Below are 23295 nucleotides of genomic sequence, written 5' to 3' on the forward strand. Positions count from 1 at the left end.
CCCGCCCGCTCTCTTTCTCCCCCCGCCCCCTCCCTCCCCCTCTCCCTCTCACAACCATTTATTTTAAGTTTTCATGCACTGTAGCACATTCTGGCAACGGTATTTCACAATGGGACTCTTTGAAAGTTACAGAAATCAAAAAAGAAACCAACCAACTAAAAGCAGCCAAAGCCAGAGTACACTGCTCAGCCCCAATTAAAGATTAAGGCCTAGAAGCAAGTAAAGCTGTAGTTCAGAACAATGTTTGCAAATAGCACCTTAAAGCAGTTTACGCTGGAGTGCACAACAAGGTGGAAACTGATAATACGGAGTTTGGTAAAATGGGATAAAAAAACAAAAGAAGCGTGCCACTTCTAAAAGTACAAGTCAAGAAATTGAAGGAGAGGGGGCTGTTCATTCAGTCAATAGGACTCACAAGTAAAAGGCTCCTGAGGCATGAGTGTTGAATTTGGCGCAAAATGTATTGTGTTGTCGTGTAATATGTATGAACATACAATTTCAATCTTCATTAAAAAAACATGTATTAAAAAATAAAGACTTGCAAATTAAGAAAGTTTCTGTCCTGTCATGTGCCAAAAATAGTGAATGCTTTACGAATGTGCGTGTCATCCTTTAGAGCAGGGGACAATTTAATGTTCACATTATCATTCCAATATTAGTACATGTGTTGCTGAAGCAAGTGCAAAGGGAGAGTCAATCAAACCATTGATTAGGACATCTAGTCAAAGGTTTGCCATACCAAATGTCCTTATGTCAGAGGGTAGAAAGTCCAAACACCATTTAAATATCGGGTGGTATGAAATGAAGAGGGAAACAACAATGAATAAGCATTCTTTGCTGCTGTATTGATCTGGTCCTAAAGGGTTTGGTTTAATGCCAATTATATTTGAAGATATACAGATTCATGCTCCAGGGTGCTTGCAAAATGACCCCCCTCCCCATCACAATGGCTGGGTGATGCAAGCCTGAGAGCATCACAATAGACCCATAGACATGAGAAAAACTCTGTACCACTGAGTGTATGTGGGCCCATGGCTGTATCAAGGACAAGGCAACAACAGGAAGTGGCTTAAGGCATCAGTGCCAGAAGCTGTCCGATTGAGCCCTGTAAGCAATAGATGTTGGACCATCCTTGAAGAGATTCTGAGGCTGATTTCAATGTTAACTTTACTGCTGATTTAAGGATTGCTGAACCTTCGACCCACGTCTAGTTTGCTCGGATAAGGCCTGGAAATCTTTTACAGCTTGTATTGGGGGGAGATGATGTGAGTTTATCAAGAGCAACGGGATATGAGGCATGTGTGCCACAAAAAGCAGGTCTAGGATTTTTTATAAGAAAGCCGCTTTAAGAAGAGAACTTTGGACAACCCTACTGAGAGCAAAAGTATTACACAAAAGGTAAGGGGGTCAGTGGGTCAACGGATAGCACATTTGGCTGTGAGTCCGTCTTTTGTAAGTCCAAATACTACCTGGTTCGACATTTTCCAGGCTTGTTGTTTCATTTCTTAACAGATCCATTCCTATGTACCTCTGTGCTTTCAACAGAGTTTTCATTGTAAGGGAGGGACATACAATATGCCTTAAACATTCCTGGGCAGGGAAGACTCTATGTAAAAGAAAGAGTAGCAGACAGTTTAATAAATCATCAGCAGGACCCTCTAGATCTTCCCCAAAAAACATAACATTATTTCTCTGCATGTATGTGTGTTGAACAGCGCAAGTAGTTTGACATTTATCCACTGACATTAACCACTTTCCCACAGCGCAGAACAAAATCACTTGTACTGGCCCCTTCTGCAAAAGCATTACCACTGTAGAAAGCAGTGAAAAGGTGAGGCAGTGTGCAGTCACCCCCGACCCTTTACTCCCCTGATCGGCCACAATCGGCCAAGGACCTCTCTATGAGAGCTGAGGGTGGAATTTTTCTGGACCTCGGTAACTTAGGGAGGCATGGCTAAAGGGATCCTCAATCAACGGCCCAACCTTTGCTTTGTGGCCTGTCCGTATATGTCTGTTCTCCAAATTACCTGCCGCTGCCCAGGTGTCAGCTGGTAAGATGGAATGACCTGCCAGGTAGGATCCTGGCAGATGATTTGCATAGGCAAACCCCCTCTCCCTCTTTATTAGCCCTGCTTACTCCACAGTAGCAAGTATCTGGGGAAAATATAGTGGTCGAGGTGGGGTAGCAGTCACTAGCAACTTTGAGAAAGTAAATCTGGGGTGCTTTGCGACTTGTGGGGAACTACAGAGCTCAGTGCCCAGAACTTTGTGGCACAGGGAGGAGGTCTGTGGGATTTCAGTAACTTGGAGACATGCAACCTGGTTGGGAGTGCTTCAGGTCTCCTTCCTTGCATGTTCCAAGCAACTCAACAAAGCATCAACAGGCTGAGATACCAGCCACAGAGCCATTTCCACTTGATTAAAAGCCTAAAATCTTTTCCATGTAAAAACATAGCCCCCCAACCCCCGAATACCATATTTTCTTTGTTTCCTCTCTCTCTGTCTCTCTCTCTCTCTCCCTTCCTCCTTCCCTCCCTCCTTCCTCCCTCCCGCCCGCTCTCTTTCTCCCCCCGCCCCCTCCCTCCCCCTCTCCCTCTCCCTCTCACAACCATTTATTTTAAGTTTTCATGCACTGTAGCATATTCTGACAATGGTATTTCACAATGGGACTCTTTGAAGGTTACAGAAATCAAAAAAGAAATCAACCAACTAAAAGCAGCCAAATCCAGAGTACACTGCTCAGCCCCAATTAAAGATAAAGGCCTAGAAGCAAATAAAGCTGTAGTTCAGAGCGATGTTTGCAAATAGCACCTTAAAGCAGTTTACGCTGGCGTGCACAACAATGGGGAAAGTGATAATACTGAATTTGGTCGAATGGGAACCGTGCCACTTCTAAAAGTACAAGTCAAGAAATTGAAGGGGACGGGGCTGTTCATTCAGTCACTAGGACTCACAAGTAAAAGGCTCCTGAGGCATTAGTGTTGAATTTGGCGCAAAATGTATTGTGTTGTTGTTTAATATGTATGAATAATATTTCTGTTCTCCAAATTGCCTGCCGCTGCCCAGGCGTCAGCCCCTATGAACATACAATTTCAATCTTCTTCAAAAAAGATGAATTAAAAAATAAAGACTTGCAAATTAACAAAGTTTCTGTCCCGTCATGTGCTAAAAATAGTGAATGCTTTACAAATGTACGTGTCATCCTTCAGAGCAGGGGCCAATTCAATGTTCCCATTATCATTCCAATATTAGTACATGTGTTGCTGAGCTACATAGGAATGGATCTGTTAAGAAATTAAACAAAAAGCCTGGAAAAATGTTGAAACAGGTAGGATTTGGACTAACAATAAACTGACTCACAGTCAGATGTGCTATCCCTTGACCCACTGACCCCCTTATCTTTTGTGTAATCCTTTTGCTCTCAGCAGGGCTGTCCATCCAAAGTTCCCTACTTAAAGGGGCTTTCTTATTAAAAAAAAATCCCAGAGCTGTTTTTTATGGCCCACATGCCTCATATCCCGTTGCTCTCGATAAACTCACATCATCTCCCACCAATGCAAGCTGTAAAAGATGTCAAGGGCATAGCCAAGGAAACTAGACGTGGGTCGAAGGTTGAGCAATCGTTAAATCAGCAGCAAAAATAACATTGAAATCAGCCTCAGAATCTCTTAAAGGATGGGTCAACATTGGTTGCTTTCAGGGCGCAATCGGGCAGCCTCTGGTGCTGGCGCCTTAAGGCAAGCGCAAAGGGAGAGCCAACCAAACCATTGATTAGGACCTCTGAACTTTCTGCCTGTGACATAAGGACATTTGATATGGCAAATCATTGACCAAACACCATTTATATGTTGGATGGTATGAAATTAAGAGGCAAACAGCAATACATCAGCATTCTTTTTCTGCCGTATTGATCCGGTCCTAAAGGGTTTGGTTTAATGGCAATTATATTTAAAGATAAACAGATTCATGCTGCAGGGTGCTTGCAAATTGACACACCCTCCCCATCACGAAGGCTGGGTGATGCAAGCGTGAGAGCATCACGGCAGACCCATAGACACGAGAAACACTCTATTCCTCTGAGTGCATGTGGGCCCATGGCTGGATCAAGGACAAGGCAAGAACAGGAGCTGGCTTAAGCTGTCAGCACCCAGGCTGCCCCATTGCGTGCTGCAAGCAACAGATGTTGGACCATCCTTTAAGAGATTCTGAGGCTGATTTCAATGTTAACTCTGCTGCTGATTTAAGGATTGCTTAACCTTCGACCCAAGTCTAGTTTGCTTGGCTAAGCCCTGAAAATCTATTACAGCTTGTATTGGTGGGAGATGATGTGAATTTATAAAGAGCAACGGGATATGAGGCTTGTGTGCCACAAAATGCAGGTCTATGATCTTTTATATGAAAGCCACTTTGGAAAATCCTATTGAGAGCAAAAGGATTACACAAAAGGAAAGGGGGTCAGTGGGTGAAGAGATACAATTAACTGACTCACAGTCAGATGTGCTAAGTCCAAATCCTACCCGTTTCGACATTTTGTCCAGGTTTTTCGTTTCATTTCTTAACAGATCCATTCCTATGTACCTCTGTGCTTTTAACAGAGTTTTCATTGTAAGGGAGGGATATACAGTATGCCTTAAACATTCCTGGGCAGGGAAGACTCTCTGTAAAAGCAAGAGTAGCGTACAGCTTCATAAATAATCAGCAGGACCCTCTAGACCTTCCCCAAAAAACATGAAATGATTTCTCTGCATGTATGTGCGTTGAGCAGCGCAAGTCGTTTGCTTAATGCCAGTGGTTAAATGTCACTTTCCCACAGCGCAGAATAAAATCACTTGTACAGGTCCCTTCTGCAAAAGCATTACCGCTGTAGAAAGCAGTGAAAAGGTGAGGCAGTGTGCAGTCACCCCGACCCTTCACGGCCCTGATCGGCCACGATCGGCCAAGGACCTCTCTATGAGAGCTGAGGGTGGAATTTTTCTGGACCTCGGTAACTTAGGGAGACATGGCTAAAGGGTTCCTCAATCAACGGCCCAGCCTTTGCTTTGTGGCCTGTCCGAATATTTCTGTTCTCCAAATTATGTGCCGCTGCTCGGGTGTCATTTGGTGGGATGGAATGACCTCCCAGGAATGATCCTGGCAGATGATTTGCATAGGCACACCCCTTCTCCCTCTCTCTTAGCCCTGCTTTCTGCACAGTAGCAAGTATCTGGGGAAAATATAGTGGTCGAGGTGGGGTAGCAGTAACTAGCAACTCTGAGAAAGTAAATCTGGGGAGCTTGGCGACTTGTGGGGAACAACTGCAGAGCTCAGGTACTTTGTGGCACACGGAGGGGGTCTGTGGGATTTCAGTAAATTAGAGACATGCAACCTGGTCGGGAGTGCTTCAGGTCACCTTTGTTGCATGTTCCAAGCAACTCAACAAAGCATCAACAGGCTGAGATACCAGCCACAGAGCCTCTTTCCACTTGATTAAAAGCCTAAAATATTTTCCATGTAAAAACATAGCCCCCCCGAATACCATATTTTCTTTGTTTTTTCTCTCTCTCTCTCTCTCTCTCTCTCTCTCTCTCTCTCTCTCTCTCTCTCCCTCCCTCCTTAACCTTCCCCCCTCCCGCCCGCTCTCTTTCTCCCCCCGCCCCCTCCCTCCCCCTCTCCCTCTCACAACCATTTATTTTAAGTTTTCATGCACTGTAGCACATTCTGGCAACGGTATTTCACAATGGGACTCTTTGAAAGTTACAGAAATCAAAAAAGAAACCAACCAACTAAAAGCAGCCAAAGCCAGAGTACACTGCTCAGCCCCAATTAAAGATTAAGGCCTAGAAGCAAGTAAAGCTGTAGTTCAGAACAATGTTTGCAAATAGCACCTTAAAGCAGTTTACGCTGGAGTGCACAACAAGGTGGAAACTGATAATACGGAGTTTGGTAAAATGGGATAAAAAAACAAAAGAAGCGTGCCACTTCTAAAAGTACAAGTCAAGAAATTGAAGGAGAGGGGGCTGTTCATTCAGTCAATAGGACTCACAAGTAAAAGGCTCCTGAGGCATGAGTGTTGAATTTGGCGCAAAATGTATTGTGTTGTCGTGTAATATGTATGAACATACAATTTCAATCTTCATTAAAAAAACATGTATTAAAAAATAAAGACTTGCAAATTAAGAAAGTTTCTGTCCTGTCATGTGCCAAAAATAGTGAATGCTTTACGAATGTGCGTGTCATCCTTTAGAGCAGGGGACAATTTAATGTTCACATTATCATTCCAATATTAGTACATGTGTTGCTGAAGCAAGTGCAAAGGGAGAGTCAATCAAACCATTGATTAGGACATCTAGTCAAAGGTTTGCCATACCAAATGTCCTTATGTCAGAGGGTAGAAAGTCCAAACACCATTTAAATATCGGGTGGTATGAAATGAAGAGGGAAACAACAATGAATAAGCATTCTTTGCTGCTGTATTGATCTGGTCCTAAAGGGTTTGGTTTAATGCCAATTATATTTGAAGATATACAGATTCATGCTCCAGGGTGCTTGCAAAATGACACCCCTCCCCATCACAATGGCTGGGTGATGCAAGCCTGAGAGCATCACAATAGACCCATAGACATGAGAAAAACTCTGTACCACTGAGTGTATGTGGGCCCATGGCTGTATCAAGGACAAGGCAACAACAGGAAGTGGCTTAAGGCATCAGTGCCAGAAGCTGTCCGATTGAGCCCTGTAAGCAATAGATGTTGGACCATCCTTGAAGAGATTCTGAGGCTGATTTCAATGTTAACTTTACTGCTGATTTAAGGATTGCTGAACCTTCGACCCACGTCTAGTTTGCTCGGATAAGGCCTGGAAATCTTTTACAGCTTGTATTGGGGGGAGATGATGTGAGTTTATCAAGAGCAACGGGATATGAGGCATGTGTGCCACAAAAAGCAGGTCTAGGATTTTTTATAAGAAAGCCGCTTTAAGAAGAGAACTTTGGACAACCCTACTGAGAGCAAAAGTATTACACAAAAGGTAAGGGGGTCAGTGGGTCAACGGATAGCACATTTGGCTGTGAGTCCGTCTTTTGTAAGTCCAAATACTACCTGGTTCGACATTTTCCAGGCTTTTTGTTTCATTTCTTAACAGATCCATTCCTATGTACCTCTGTGCTTTCAACAGAGTTTTCATTGTAAGGGAGGGACATACAATATGCCTTAAACATTCCTGGGCAGGGAAGACTCTATGTAAAAGAAAGAGTAGCAGACAGTTTAATAAATCATCAGCAGGACCCTCTAGATCTTCCCCAAAAAACATAACATTATTTCTCTGCATGTATGTGTGTTGAACAGCGCAAGTAGTTTGACATTTATCCACTGACATTAACCACTTTCCCACAGCGCAGAACAAAATCACTTGTACTGGCCCCTTCTGCAAAAGCATTACCACTGTAGAAAGCAGTGAAAAGGTGAGGCAGTGTGCAGTCACCCCCGACCCTTTACTCCCCTGATCGGCCACAATCGGCCAAGGACCTCTCTATGAGAGCTGAGGGTGGAATTTTTCTGGACCTCGGTAACTTAGGGAGGCATGGCTAAAGGGATCCTCAATCAACGGCCCAACCTTTGCTTTGTGGCCTGTCCGTATATGTCTGTTCTCCAAATTACCTGCCGCTGCCCAGGTGTCAGCTGGTAAGATGGAATGACCTGCCAGGTAGGATCCTGGCAGATGATTTGCATAGGCAAACCCCCTCTCCCTCTTTATTAGCCCTGCTTACTCCACAGTAGCAAGTATCTGGGGAAAATATAGTGGTCGAGGTGGGGTAGCAGTCACTAGCAACTTTGAGAAAGTAAATCTGGGGTGCTTTGCGACTTGTGGGGAACTACAGAGCTCAGTGCCCAGAACTTTGTGGCACAGGGAGGAGGTCTGTGGGATTTCAGTAACTTGGAGACATGCAACCTGGTTGGGAGTGCTTCAGGTCTCCTTCCTTGCATGTTCCAAGCAACTCAACAAAGCATCAACAGGCTGAGATACCAGCCACAGAGCCATTTCCACTTGATTAAAAGCCTAAAATCTTTTCCATGTAAAAACATAGCCCCCCAACCCCCGAATACCATATTTTCTTTGTTTCCTCTCTCTCTGTCTCTCTCTCTCTCTCCCTTCCTCCTTCCCTCCCTCCTTCCTCCCTCCCGCCCGCTCTCTTTCTCCCCCCGCCCCCTCCCTCCCCCTCTCCCTCTCCCTCTCACAACCATTTATTTTAAGTTTTCATGCACTGTAGCATATTCTGACAATGGTATTTCACAATGGGACTCTTTGAAGGTTACAGAAATCAAAAAAGAAATCAACCAACTAAAAGCAGCCAAATCCAGAGTACACTGCTCAGCCCCAATTAAAGATAAAGGCCTAGAAGCAAATAAAGCTGTAGTTCAGAGCGATGTTTGCAAATAGCACCTTAAAGCAGTTTACGCTGGCGTGCACAACAATGGGGAAAGTGATAATACTGAATTTGGTCGAATGGGAACCGTGCCACTTCTAAAAGTACAAGTCAAGAAATTGAAGGGGACGGGGCTGTTCATTCAGTCACTAGGACTCACAAGTAAAAGGCTCCTGAGGCATTAGTGTTGAATTTGGCGCAAAATGTATTGTGTTGTTGTTTAATATGTATGAATAATATTTCTGTTCTCCAAATTGCCTGCCGCTGCCCAGGCGTCAGCCCCTATGAACATACAATTTCAATCTTCTTCAAAAAAGATGAATTAAAAAATAAAGACTTGCAAATTAACAAAGTTTCTGTCCCGTCATGTGCTAAAAATAGTGAATGCTTTACAAATGTACGTGTCATCCTTCAGAGCAGGGGCCAATTCAATGTTCCCATTATCATTCCAATATTAGTACATGTGTTGCTGAGCTACATAGGAATGGATCTGTTAAGAAATTAAACAAAAAGCCTGGAAAAATGTTGAAACAGGTAGGATTTGGACTAACAATAAACTGACTCACAGTCAGATGTGCTATCCCTTGACCCACTGACCCCCTTATCTTTTGTGTAATCCTTTTGCTCTCAGCAGGGCTGTCCATCCAAAGTTCCCTACTTAAAGGGGCTTTCTTATTAAAAAAAAATCCCAGAGCTGTTTTTTATGGCCCACATGCCTCATATCCCGTTGCTCTCGATAAACTCACATCATCTCCCACCAATGCAAGCTGTAAAAGATGTCAAGGGCATAGCCAAGGAAACTAGACGTGGGTCGAAGGTTGAGCAATCGTTAAATCAGCAGCAAAAATAACATTGAAATCAGCCTCAGAATCTCTTAAAGGATGGGTCAACATTGGTTGCTTTCAGGGCGCAATCGGGCAGCCTCTGGTGCTGGCGCCTTAAGGCAAGCGCAAAGGGAGAGCCAACCAAACCATTGATTAGGACCTCTGAACTTTCTGCCTGTGACATAAGGACATTTGATATGGCAAATCATTGACCAAACACCATTTATATGTTGGATGGTATGAAATTAAGAGGCAAACAGCAATACATCAGCATTCTTTTTCTGCCGTATTGATCCGGTCCTAAAGGGTTTGGTTTAATGGCAATTATATTTAAAGATAAACAGATTCATGCTGCAGGGTGCTTGCAAATTGACACACCCTCCCCATCACGAAGGCTGGGTGATGCAAGCGTGAGAGCATCACGGCAGACCCATAGACACGAGAAACACTCTATTCCTCTGAGTGCATGTGGGCCCATGGCTGGATCAAGGACAAGGCAAGAACAGGAGCTGGCTTAAGCTGTCAGCACCCAGGCTGCCCCATTGCGTGCTGCAAGCAACAGATGTTGGACCATCCTTTAAGAGATTCTGAGGCTGATTTCAATGTTAACTCTGCTGCTGATTTAAGGATTGCTTAACCTTCGACCCAAGTCTAGTTTGCTTGGCTAAGCCCTGAAAATCTATTACAGCTTGTATTGGTGGGAGATGATGTGAATTTATAAAGAGCAACGGGATATGAGGCTTGTGTGCCACAAAATGCAGGTCTATGATCTTTTATATGAAAGCCACTTTGGAAAATCCTATTGAGAGCAAAAGGATTACACAAAAGGAAAGGGGGTCAGTGGGTGAAGAGATACAATTAACTGACTCACAGTCAGATGTGCTAAGTCCAAATCCTACCCGTTTCGACATTTTGTCCAGGTTTTTCGTTTCATTTCTTAACAGATCCATTCCTATGTACCTCTGTGCTTTTAACAGAGTTTTCATTGTAAGGGAGGGATATACAGTATGCCTTAAACATTCCTGGGCAGGGAAGACTCTCTGTAAAAGCAAGAGTAGCGTACAGCTTCATAAATAATCAGCAGGACCCTCTAGACCTTCCCCAAAAAACATGAAATGATTTCTCTGCATGTATGTGCGTTGAGCAGCGCAAGTCGTTTGCTTAATGCCAGTGGTTAAATGTCACTTTCCCACAGCGCAGAATAAAATCACTTGTACAGGTCCCTTCTGCAAAAGCATTACCGCTGTAGAAAGCAGTGAAAAGGTGAGGCAGTGTGCAGTCACCCCGACCCTTCACGGCCCTGATCGGCCACGATCGGCCAAGGACCTCTCTATGAGAGCTGAGGGTGGAATTTTTCTGGACCTCGGTAATTTAGGGAGACATGGCTAAAGGGTTCCTCAATCAACGGCCCAGCCTTTGCTTTGTGGCCTGTCCGAATATTTCTGTTCTCCAAATTATGTGCCGCTGCTCGGGTGTCATTTGGTGGGATGGAATGACCTCCCAGGAATGATCCTGGCAGATGATTTGCATAGGCACACCCCTTCTCCCTCTCTCTTAGCCCTGCTTTCTGCACAGTAGCAAGTATCTGGGGAAAATATAGTGGTCGAGGTGGGGTAGCAGTAACTAGCAACTCTGAGAAAGTAAATCTGGGGAGCTTGGCGACTTGTGGGGAACAACTGCAGAGCTCAGGTACTTTGTGGCACACGGAGGGGGTCTGTGGGATTTCAGTAAATTAGAGACATGCAACCTGGTCGGGAGTGCTTCAGGTCACCTTTGTTGCATGTTCCAAGCAACTCAACAAAGCATCAACAGGCTGAGATACCAGCCACAGAGCCTCTTTCCACTTGATTAAAAGCCTAAAATCTTTTCCATGTAAAAACATAGCCAACCCGAATACCATATTTTCTTTGTTTTTTCTCTCTCTCTCTCTCTCTCTCTCTCTCTCTCTCTCTCTCTCTCCCTCCCTCCTTAACCTTCCCCCCTCCCGCCCGCTCTCTTTCTCCCCCCGCCCCCTCCCTCCCCCTCTCCCTCTCACAACCATTTATTTTAAGTTTTCATGCACTGTAGCACATTCTGGCAACGGTATTTCACAATGGGACTCTTTGAAAGTTACAGAAATCAAAAAAGAAACCAACCAACTAAAAGCAGCCAAAGCCAGAGTACACTGCTCAGCCCCAATTAAAGATTAAGGCCTAGAAGCAAGTAAAGCTGTAGTTCAGAACAATGTTTGCAAATAGCACCTTAAAGCAGTTTACGCTGGAGTGCACAACAAGGTGGAAACTGATAATACGGAGTTTGGTAAAATGGGATAAAAAAACAAAAGAAGCGTGCCACTTCTAAAAGTACAAGTCAAGAAATTGAAGGAGAGGGGGCTGTTCATTCAGTCAATAGGACTCACAAGTAAAAGGCTCCTGAGGCATGAGTGTTGAATTTGGCGCAAAATGTATTGTGTTGTCGTGTAATATGTATGAACATACAATTTCAATCTTCATTAAAAAAACATGTATTAAAAAATAAAGACTTGCAAATTAAGAAAGTTTCTGTCCTGTCATGTGCCAAAAATAGTGAATGCTTTACGAATGTGCGTGTCATCCTTTAGAGCAGGGGACAATTTAATGTTCACATTATCATTCCAATATTAGTACATGTGTTGCTGAAGCAAGTGCAAAGGGAGAGTCAATCAAACCATTGATTAGGACATCTAGTCAAAGGTTTGCCATACCAAATGTCCTTATGTCAGAGGGTAGAAAGTCCAAACACCATTTAAATATCGGGTGGTATGAAATGAAGAGGGAAACAACAATGAATAAGCATTCTTTGCTGCTGTATTGATCTGGTCCTAAAGGGTTTGGTTTAATGCCAATTATATTTGAAGATATACAGATTCATGCTCCAGGGTGCTTGCAAAATGACCCCCCTCCCCATCACAATGGCTGGGTGATGCAAGCCTGAGAGCATCACAATAGACCCATAGACATGAGAAAAACTCTGTACCACTGAGTGTATGTGGGCCCATGGCTGTATCAAGGACAAGGCAACAACAGGAAGTGGCTTAAGGCATCAGTGCCAGAAGCTGTCCGATTGAGCCCTGTAAGCAATAGATGTTGGACCATCCTTGAAGAGATTCTGAGGCTGATTTCAATGTTAACTTTACTGCTGATTTAAGGATTGCTGAACCTTCGACCCACGTCTAGTTTGCTCGGATAAGGCCTGGAAATCTTTTACAGCTTGTATTGGGGGGAGATGATGTGAGTTTATCAAGAGCAACGGGATATGAGGCATGTGTGCCACAAAAAGCAGGTCTAGGATTTTTTATAAGAAAGCCGCTTTAAGAAGAGAACTTTGGACAACCCTACTGAGAGCAAAAGTATTACACAAAAGGTAAGGGGGTCAGTGGGTCAACGGATAGCACATTTGGCTGTGAGTCCGTCTTTTGTAAGTCCAAATACTACCTGGTTCGACATTTTCCAGGCTTGTTGTTTCATTTCTTAACAGATCCATTCCTATGTACCTCTGTGCTTTCAACAGAGTTTTCATTGTAAGGGAGGGACATACAATATGCCTTAAACATTCCTGGGCAGGGAAGACTCTATGTAAAAGAAAGAGTAGCAGACAGTTTAATAAATCATCAGCAGGACCCTCTAGATCTTCCCCAAAAAACATAACATTATTTCTCTGCATGTATGTGTGTTGAACAGCGCAAGTAGTTTGACATTTATCCACTGACATTAACCACTTTCCCACAGCGCAGAACAAAATCACTTGTACTGGCCCCTTCTGCAAAAGCATTACCACTGTAGAAAGCAGTGAAAAGGTGAGGCAGTGTGCAGTCACCCCCGACCCTTTACTCCCCTGATCGGCCACAATCGGCCAAGGACCTCTCTATGAGAGCTGAGGGTGGAATTTTTCTGGACCTCGGTAACTTAGGGAGGCATGGCTAAAGGGATCCTCAATCAACGGCCCAACCTTTGCTTTGTGGCCTGTCCGTATATGTCTGTTCTCCAAATTACCTGCCGCTGCCCAGGTGTCAGCTGGTAAGATGGAATGACCTGCCAGGTAGGATCCTGGCAGATGATTTGCATAGGCAAACCCCCTCTCCCTCTTTATTAGCCCTGCTTACTCCACAGTAGCAAGTATCTGGGGAAAATATAGTGGTCGAGGTGGGGTAGCAGTCACTAGCAACTTTGAGAAAGTAAATCTGGGGTGCTTTGCGACTTGTGGGGAACTACAGAGCTCAGTGCCCAGAACTTTGTGGCACAGGGAGGAGGTCTGTGGGATTTCAGTAACTTGGAGACATGCAACCTGGTTGGGAGTGCTTCAGGTCTCCTTCCTTGCATGTTCCAAGCAACTCAACAAAGCATCAACAGGCTGAGATACCAGCCACAGAGCCATTTCCACTTGATTAAAAGCCTAAAATCTTTTCCATGTAAAAACATAGCCCCCCAACCCCCGAATACCATATTTTCTTTGTTTCCTCTCTCTCTGTCTCTCTCTCTCTCTCCCTTCCTCCTTCCCTCCCTCCTTCCTCCCTCCCGCCCGCTCTCTTTCTCCCCCCGCCCCCTCCCTCCCCCTCTCCCTCTCCCTCTCACAACCATTTATTTTAAGTTTTCATGCACTGTAGCATATTCTGACAATGGTATTTCACAATGGGACTCTTTGAAGGTTACAGAAATCAAAAAAGAAATCAACCAACTAAAAGCAGCCAAATCCAGAGTACACTGCTCAGCCCCAATTAAAGATAAAGGCCTAGAAGCAAATAAAGCTGTAGTTCAGAGCGATGTTTGCAAATAGCACCTTAAAGCAGTTTACGCTGGCGTGCACAACAATGGGGAAAGTGATAATACTGAATTTGGTCGAATGGGAACCGTGCCACTTCTAAAAGTACAAGTCAAGAAATTGAAGGGGACGGGGCTGTTCATTCAGTCACTAGGACTCACAAGTAAAAGGCTCCTGAGGCATTAGTGTTGAATTTGGCGCAAAATGTATTGTGTTGTTGTTTAATATGTATGAATAATATTTCTGTTCTCCAAATTGCCTGCCGCTGCCCAGGCGTCAGCCCCTATGAACATACAATTTCAATCTTCTTCAAAAAAGATGAATTAAAAAATAAAGACTTGCAAATTAACAAAGTTTCTGTCCCGTCATGTGCTAAAAATAGTGAATGCTTTACAAATGTACGTGTCATCCTTCAGAGCAGGGGCCAATTCAATGTTCCCATTATCATTCCAATATTAGTACATGTGTTGCTGAGCTACATAGGAATGGATCTGTTAAGAAATTAAACAAAAAGCCTGGAAAAATGTTGAAACAGGTAGGATTTGGACTAACAATAAACTGACTCACAGTCAGATGTGCTATCCCTTGACCCACTGACCCCCTTATCTTTTGTGTAATCCTTTTGCTCTCAGCAGGGCTGTCCATCCAAAGTTCCCTACTTAAAGGGGCTTTCTTATTAAAAAAAAATCCCAGAGCTGTTTTTTATGGCCCACATGCCTCATATCCCGTTGCTCTCGATAAACTCACATCATCTCCCACCAATGCAAGCTGTAAAAGATGTCAAGGGCATAGCCAAGGAAACTAGACGTGGGTCGAAGGTTGAGCAATCGTTAAATCAGCAGCAAAAATAACATTGAAATCAGCCTCAGAATCTCTTAAAGGATGGGTCAACATTGGTTGCTTTCAGGGCGCAATCGGGCAGCCTCTGGTGCTGGCGCCTTAAGGCAAGCGCAAAGGGAGAGCCAACCAAACCATTGATTAGGACCTCTGAACTTTCTGCCTGTGACATAAGGACATTTGATATGGCAAATCATTGACCAAACACCATTTATATGTTGGATGGTATGAAATTAAGAGGCAAACAGCAATACATCAGCATTCTTTTTCTGCCGTATTGATCCGGTCCTAAAGGGTTTGGTTTAATGGCAATTATATTTAAAGATAAACAGATTCATGCTGCAGGGTGCTTGCAAATTGACACACCCTCCCCATCACGAAGGCTGGGTGATGCAAGCGTGAGAGCATCACGGCAGACCCATAGACACGAGAAACACTCTATTCCTCTGAGTGCATGTGGGCCCATGGCTGGATCAAGGACAAGGCAAGAACAGGAGCTGGCTTAAGCTGTCAGCACCCAGGCTGCCCCATTGCGTGCTGCAAGCAACAGATGTTGGACCATCCTTTAAGAGATTCTGAGGCTGATTTCAATGTTAACTCTGCTGCTGATTTAAGGATTGCTTAACCTTCGACCCAAGTCTAGTTTGCTTGGCTAAGCCCTGAAAATCTATTACAGCTTGTATTGGTGGGAGATGATGTGAATTTATAAAGAGCAACGGGATATGAGGCTTGTGTGCCACAAAATGCAGGTCTATGATCTTTTATATGAAAGCCACTTTGGAAAATCCTATTGAGAGCAAAAGGATTACACAAAAGGAAAGGGGGTCAGTGGGTGAAGAGATACAATTAACTGACTCACAGTCAGATGTGCTAAGTCCAAATCCTACCCGTTTCGACATTTTGTCCAGGTTTTTCGTTTCATTTCTTAACAGATCCATTCCTATGTACCTCTGTGCTTTTAACAGAGTTTTCATTGTAAGGGAGGGATATACAGTATGCCTTAAACATTCCTGGGCAGGGAAGACTCTCTGTAAAAGCAAGAGTAGCGTACAGCTTCATAAATAATCAGCAGGACCCTCTAGACCTTCCCCAAAAAACATGAAATGATTTCTCTGCATGTATGTGCGTTGAGCAGCGCAAGTCGTTTGCTTAATGCCAGTGGTTAAATGTCACTTTCCCACAGCGCAGAATAAAATCACTTGTACAGGTCCCTTCTGCAAAAGCATTACCGCTGTAGAAAGCAGTGAAAAGGTGAGGCAGTGTGCAGTCACCCCGACCCTTCACGGCCCTGATCGGCCACGATCGGCCAAGGACCTCTCTATGAGAGCTGAGGGTGGAATTTTTCTGGACCTCGGTAACTTAGGGAGACATGGCTAAAGGGTTCCTCAATCAACGGCCCAGCCTTTGCTTTGTGGCCTGTCCGAATATTTCTGTTCTCCAAATTATGTGCCGCTGCTCGGGTGTCATTTGGTGGGATGGAATGACCTCCCAGGAATGATCCTGGCAGATGATTTGCATAGGCACACCCCTTCTCCCTCTCTCTTAGCCCTGCTTTCTGCACAGTAGCAAGTATCTGGGGAAAATATAGTGGTCGAGGTGGGGTAGCAGTAACTAGCAACTCTGAGAAAGTAAATCTGGGGAGCTTGGCGACTTGTGGGGAACAACTGCAGAGCTCAGGTACTTTGTGGCACACGGAGGGGGTCTGTGGGATTTCAGTAAATTAGAGACATGCAACCTGGTCGGGAGTGCTTCAGGTCACCTTTGTTGCATGTTCCAAGCAACTCAACAAAGCATCAACAGGCTGAGATACCAGCCACAGAGCCTCTTTCCACTTGATTAAAAGCCTAAAATATTTTCCATGTAAAAACATAGCCCCCCCGAATACCATATTTTCTTTGTTTTTTCTCTCTCTCTCTCTCTCTCTCTCTCTCTCTCTCTCTCTCCCTCCCTCCTTAACCTTCCCCCCTCCCGCCCGCTCTCTTTCTCCCCCCGCCCCCTCCCTCCCCCTCTCCCTCTCACAACCATTTATTTTAAGTTTTCATGCACTGTAGCACATTCTGGCAACGGTATTTCACAATGGGACTCTTTGAAAGTTACAGAAATCAAAAAAGAAACCAACCAACTAAAAGCAGCCAAAGCCAGAGTACACTGCTCAGCCCCAATTAAAGATTAAGGCCTAGAAGCAAGTAAAGCTGTAGTTCAGAACAATGTTTGCAAATAGCACCTTAAAGCAGTTTACGCTGGAGTGCACAACAAGGTGGAAACTGATAATACGGAGTTTGGTAAAATGGGATAAAAAAACAAAAGAAGCGTGCCACTTCTAAAAGTACAAGTCAAGAAATTGAAGGAGAGGGGGCTGTTCATTCAGTCAATAGGACTCACAAGTAAAAGGCTCCTGAGGCATGAGTGTTGAATTTGGCGCAAAATGTATTGTGTTGTCGTGTAATATGTATGAACATACAATTTCAATCTTCATTAAAAAAACATGTATTAAAAAATAAAGACTTGCAAATTAAGAAAGTTTCTGTCCTGTCATGTGCCAAAAATAGTGAATGCTTTACGAATGTGCGTGTCATCCTTTAGAGCAGGGGACAATTTAATGTTCACATTATCATTCCAATATTAGTACATGTGTTGCTGAAGCAAGTGCAAAGGGAGAGTCAATCAAACCATTGATTAGGACATCTAGTCAAAGGTTTGCCATACCAAATGTCCTTATGTCAGAGGGTAGAAAGTCCAAACACCATTTAAATATCGGGTGGTATGAAATGAAGAGGGAAACAACAATGAATAAGCATTCTTTGCTGCTGTATTGATCTGGTCCTAAAGGGTTTGGTTTAATGCCAATTATATTTGAAGATATACAGATTCATGCTCCAGGGTGCTTGCAAAATGACACCCCTCCCCATCACAATGGCTGGGTGATGCAAGCCTGAGAGCATCACAATAGACCCATAGACATGAGAAAAACTCTGTACCACTGAGTGTATGTGGGCCCATGGCTGTATCAAGGACAAGGCAACAACAGGAAGTGGCTTAAGGCATCAGTGCCAGAAGCTGTCCGATTGAGCCCTGTAAGCAATAGATGTTGGACCATCCTTGAAGAGATTCTGAGGCTGATTTCAATGTTAACTTTACTGCTGATTTAAGGATTGCTGAACCTTCGACCCACGTCTAGTTTGCTCGGATAAGGCCTGGAAATCTTTTACAGCTTGTATTGGGGGGAGATGATGTGAGTTTATCAAGAGCAACGGGATATGAGGCATGTGTGCCACAAAAAGCAGGTCTAGGATTTTTTATAAGAAAGCCGCTTTAAGAAGAGAACTTTGGACAACCCTACTGAGAGCAAAAGTATTACACAAAAGGTAAGGGGGTCAGTGGGTCAACGGATAGCACATTTGGCTGTGAGTCCGTCTTTTGTAAGTCCAAATACTACCTGGTTCGACATTTTCCAGGCTTTTTGTTTCATTTCTTAACAGATCCATTCCTATGTACCTCTGTGCTTTCAACAGAGTTTTCATTGTAAGGGAGGGACATACAATATGCCTTAAACATTCCTGGGCAGGGAAGACTCTATGTAAAAGAAAGAGTAGCAGACAGTTTAATAAATCATCAGCAGGACCCTCTAGATCTTCCCCAAAAAACATAACATTATTTCTCTGCATGTATGTGTGTTGAACAGCGCAAGTAGTTTGACATTTATCCACTGACATTAACCACTTTCCCACAGCGCAGAACAAAATCACTTGTACTGGCCCCTTCTGCAAAAGCATTACCACTGTAGAAAGCAGTGAAAAGGTGAGGCAGTGTGCAGTCACCCCCGACCCTTTACTCCCCTGATCGGCCACAATCGGCCAAGGACCTCTCTATGAGAGCTGAGGGTGGAATTTTTCTGGACCTCGGTAACTTAGGGAGGCATGGCTAAAGGGATCCTCAATCAACGGCCCAACCTTTGCTTTGTGGCCTGTCCGTATATGTCTGTTCTCCAAATTACCTGCCGCTGCCCAGGTGTCAGCTGGTAAGATGGAATGACCTGCCAGGTAGGATCCTGGCAGATGATTTGCATAGGCAAACCCCCTCTCCCTCTTTATTAGCCCTGCTTACTCCACAGTAGCAAGTATCTGGGGAAAATATAGTGGTCGAGGTGGGGTAGCAGTCACTAGCAACTTTGAGAAAGTAAATCTGGGGTGCTTTGCGACTTGTGGGGAACTACAGAGCTCAGTGCCCAGAACTTTGTGGCACAGGGAGGAGGTCTGTGGGATTTCAGTAACTTGGAGACATGCAACCTGGTTGGGAGTGCTTCAGGTCTCCTTCCTTGCATGTTCCAAGCAACTCAACAAAGCATCAACAGGCTGAGATACCAGCCACAGAGCCATTTCCACTTGATTAAAAGCCTAAAATCTTTTCCATGTAAAAACATAGCCCCCCAACCCCCGAATACCATATTTTCTTTGTTTCCTCTCTCTCTGTCTCTCTCTCTCTCTCCCTTCCTCCTTCCCTCCCTCCTTCCTCCCTCCCGCCCGCTCTCTTTCTCCCCCCGCCCCCTCCCTCCCCCTCTCCCTCTCCCTCTCACAACCATTTATTTTAAGTTTTCATGCACTGTAGCATATTCTGACAATGGTATTTCACAATGGGACTCTTTGAAGGTTACAGAAATCAAAAAAGAAATCAACCAACTAAAAGCAGCCAAATCCAGAGTACACTGCTCAGCCCCAATTAAAGATAAAGGCCTAGAAGCAAATAAAGCTGTAGTTCAGAGCGATGTTTGCAAATAGCACCTTAAAGCAGTTTACGCTGGCGTGCACAACAATGGGGAAAGTGATAATACTGAATTTGGTCGAATGGGAACCGTGCCACTTCTAAAAGTACAAGTCAAGACATTGAAGGGGACGGGGCTGTTCATTCAGTCACTAGGACTCACAAGTAAAAGGCTCCTGAGGCATTAGTGTTGAATTTGGCGCAAAATGTATTGTGTTGTTGTTTAATATGTATGAATAATATTTCTGTTCTCCAAATTGCCTGCCGCTGCCCAGGCGTCAGCCCCTATGAACATACAATTTCAATCTTCTTCAAAAAAGATGAATTAAAAAATAAAGACTTGCAAATTAACAAAGTTTCTGTCCCGTCATGTGCTAAAAATAGTGAATGCTTTACAAATGTACGTGTCATCCTTCAGAGCAGGGGCCAATTCAATGTTCCCATTATCATTCCAATATTAGTACATGTGTTGCTGAGCTACATAGGAATGGATCTGTTAAGAAATTAAACAAAAAGCCTGGAAAAATGTTGAAACGGGTAGGATTTGGACTAACAATAAACTGACTCACAGTCAGATGTGCTATCCCTTGACCCACTGACCCCCTTATCTTTTGTGTAATCCTTTTGCTCTCAGCAGGGCTGTCCATCCAAAGTTCCCTACTTAAAGGGGCTTTCTTATTAAAAAAAAATCCCAGAGCTGTTTTTTATGGCCCACATGCCTCATATCCCGTTGCTCTCGATAAACTCACATCATCTCCCACCAATGCAAGCTGTAAAAGATGTCAAGGGCATAGCCAAGGAAACTAGACGTGGGTCGAAGGTTGAGCAATCATTAAATCAGCAGCAAAAATAACATTGAAATCAGCCTCAGAATCTCTTAAAGGATGGGTCAACATTGGTTGCTTTCAGGGCGCAATCGGGCAGCCTCTGGTGCTGGCGCCTTAAGGCAAGCGCAAAGGGAGAGCCAACCAAACCATTGATTAGGACCTCTGAACTTTCTGCCTGTGACATAAGGACATTTGATATGGCAAATCATTGACCAAACACCATTTATATGTTGGATGGTATGAAATTAAGAGGCAAACAGCAATACATCAGCATTCTTTTTCTGCCGTATTGATCCGGTCCTAAAGGGTTTGGTTTAATGGCAATTATATTTAAAGATAAACAGATTCATGCTGCAGGGTGCTTGCAAATTGACACACCCTCCCCATCACGAAGGCTGGGTGATGCAAGCGTGAGAGCATCACGGCAGACCCATAGACACGAGAAACACTCTATTCCTCTGAGTGCATGTGGGCCCATGGCTGGATCAAGGACAAGGCAAGAACAGGAGCTGGCTTAAGCTGTCAGCACCCAGGCTGCCCCATTGCGTGCTGCAAGCAACAGATGTTGGACCATCCTTTAAGAGATTCTGAGGCTGATTTCAATGTTAACTCTGCTGCTGATTTAAGGATTGCTTAACCTTCGACCCAAGTCTAGTTTGCTTGGCTAAGCCCTGAAAATCTATTACAGCTTGTATTGGTGGGAGATGATGTGAATTTATAAAGAGCAACGGGATATGAGGCTTGTGTGCCACAAAATGCAGGTCTATGATCTTTTATATGAAAGCCACTTTGGAAAATCCTATTGAGAGCAAAAGGATTACACAAAAGGAAAGGGGGTCAGTGGGTGAAGAGATACAATTAACTGACTCACAGTCAGATGTGCTAAGTCCAAATCCTACCCGTTTCGACATTTTGTCCAGGTTTTTCGTTTCATTTCTTAACAGATCCATTCCTATGTACCTCTGTGCTTTTAACAGAGTTTTCATTGTAAGGGAGGGATATACAGTATGCCTTAAACATTCCTGGGCAGGGAAGACTCTCTGTAAAAGCAAGAGTAGCGTACAGCTTCATAAATAATCAGCAGGACCCTCTAGACCTTCCCCAAAAAACATGAAATGATTTCTCTGCATGTATGTGCGTTGAGCAGCGCAAGTCGTTTGCTTAATGCCAGTGGTTAAATGTCACTTTCCCACAGCGCAGAATAAAATCACTTGTACAGGTCCCTTCTGCAAAAGCATTACCGCTGTAGAAAGCAGTGAAAAGGTGAGGCAGTGTGCAGTCACCCCGACCCTTCACGGCCCTGATCGGCCACGATCGGCCAAGGACCTCTCTATGAGAGCTGAGGGTGGAATTTTTCTGGACCTCGGTAACTTAGGGAGACATGGCTAAAGGGTTCCTCAATCAACGGCCCAGCCTTTGCTTTGTGGCCTGTCCGAATATTTCTGTTCTCCAAATTATGTGCCGCTGCTCGGGTGTCATTTGGTGGGATGGAATGACCTCCCAGGAATGATCCTGGCAGATGATTTGCATAGGCACACCCCTTCTCCCTCTCTCTTAGCCCTGCTTTCTGCACAGTAGCAAGTATCTGGGGAAAATATAGTGGTCGAGGTGGGGTAGCAGTAACTAGCAACTCTGAGAAAGTAAATCTGGGGAGCTTGGCGACTTGTGGGGAACAACTGCAGAGCTCAGGTACTTTGTGGCACACGGAGGGGGTCTGTGGGATTTCAGTAAATTAGAGACATGCAACCTGGTCGGGAGTGCTTCAGGTCACCTTTGTTGCATGTTCCAAGCAACTCAACAAAGCATCAACAGGCTGAGATACCAGCCACAGAGCCTCTTTCCACTTGATTAAAAGCCTAAAATATTTTCCATGTAAAAACATAGCCCCCCCGAATACCATATTTTCTTTGTTTTTTCTCTCTCTCTCTCTCTCTCTCTCTCTCTCTCTCTCTCTCTCTCCCTCCCTCCTTAACCTTCCCCCCTCCCGCCAGCTCTCTTTCTCCCCCCGCCCCCTCCCTCCCCCTCTCCCTCTCACAACCATTTATTTTAAGTTTTCATGCACTGTAGCACATTCTGGCAACGGTATTTCACAATGGGACTCTTTGAAAGTTACAGAAATCAAAAAAGAAACCAACCAACTAAAAGCAGCCAAAGCCAGAGTACACTGCTCAGCCCCAATTAAAGATTAAGGCCTAGAAGCAAGTAAAGCTGTAGTTCAGAACAATGTTTGCAAATAGCACCTTAAAGCAGTTTACGCTGGAGTGCACAACAAGGTGGAAACTGATAATACGGAGTTTGGTAAAATGGGATAAAAAAACAAAAGAAGCGTGCCACTTCTAAAAGTACAAGTCAAGAAATTGAAGGAGAGGGGGCTGTTCATTCAGTCAATAGGACTCACAAGTAAAAGGCTCCTGAGGCATGAGTGTTGAATTTGGCGCAAAATGTATTGTGTTGTCGTGTAATATGTATGAACATACAATTTCAATCTTCATTAAAAAAACATGTATTAAAAAATAAAGACTTGCAAATTAAGAAAGTTTCTGTCCTGTCATGTGCCAAAAATAGTGAATGCTTTACGAATGTGCGTGTCATCCTTTAGAGCAGGGGACAATTTAATGTTCACATTATCATTCCAATATTAGTACATGTGTTGCTGAAGCAAGTGCAAAGGGAGAGTCAATCAAACCATTGATTAGGACATCTAGTCAAAGGTTTGCCATACCAAATGTCCTTATGTCAGAGGGTAGAAAGTCCAAACACCATTTAAATATCGGGTGGTATGAAATGAAGAGGGAAACAACAATGAATAAGCATTCTTTGCTGCTGTATTGATCTGGTCCTAAAGGGTTTGGTTTAATGCCAATTATATTTG

At 44.1% G+C, this 23295-nt stretch overlaps 5 non-coding genes across 5 annotated transcripts; all 5 read right to left on the minus strand.

Moving 5' to 3' along the window:
• Positions 1 to 574: 574 nt before the first annotated feature.
• On the minus strand, positions 575 to 679 carry LOC138570658 (U6 spliceosomal RNA). Its single transcript, XR_011303694.1, has one exon. It is a non-coding gene; the product is annotated as a U6 spliceosomal RNA (small nuclear RNA).
• A 5502-nt stretch (positions 680 to 6181) lies between these two features.
• On the minus strand, positions 6182 to 6286 carry LOC138570659 (U6 spliceosomal RNA). The gene has a single exon (XR_011303695.1). It is a non-coding gene; the product is annotated as a U6 spliceosomal RNA (small nuclear RNA).
• A 5496-nt stretch (positions 6287 to 11782) lies between these two features.
• On the minus strand, positions 11783 to 11887 carry LOC138570660 (U6 spliceosomal RNA). Its single transcript, XR_011303696.1, has one exon. It is a non-coding gene; the product is annotated as a U6 spliceosomal RNA (small nuclear RNA).
• A 5492-nt stretch (positions 11888 to 17379) lies between these two features.
• On the minus strand, positions 17380 to 17484 carry LOC138570661 (U6 spliceosomal RNA). The gene has a single exon (XR_011303697.1). It is a non-coding gene; the product is annotated as a U6 spliceosomal RNA (small nuclear RNA).
• A 5496-nt stretch (positions 17485 to 22980) lies between these two features.
• Positions 22981 to 23085, minus strand: LOC138570663 (U6 spliceosomal RNA). The gene has a single exon (XR_011303699.1). It is a non-coding gene; the product is annotated as a U6 spliceosomal RNA (small nuclear RNA).
• Between the last annotated feature and the right edge of the window lie 210 nt (positions 23086 to 23295).

The sequence above is a fragment of the Ambystoma mexicanum genome, chromosome 2q (assembly GCF_040938575.1).
Source record: "Ambystoma mexicanum isolate Mex_15411 chromosome 2q, UKY_AmexF1_1, whole genome shotgun sequence".
Taxonomy (NCBI): Eukaryota; Metazoa; Chordata; class Amphibia; order Caudata; family Ambystomatidae; genus Ambystoma; species Ambystoma mexicanum.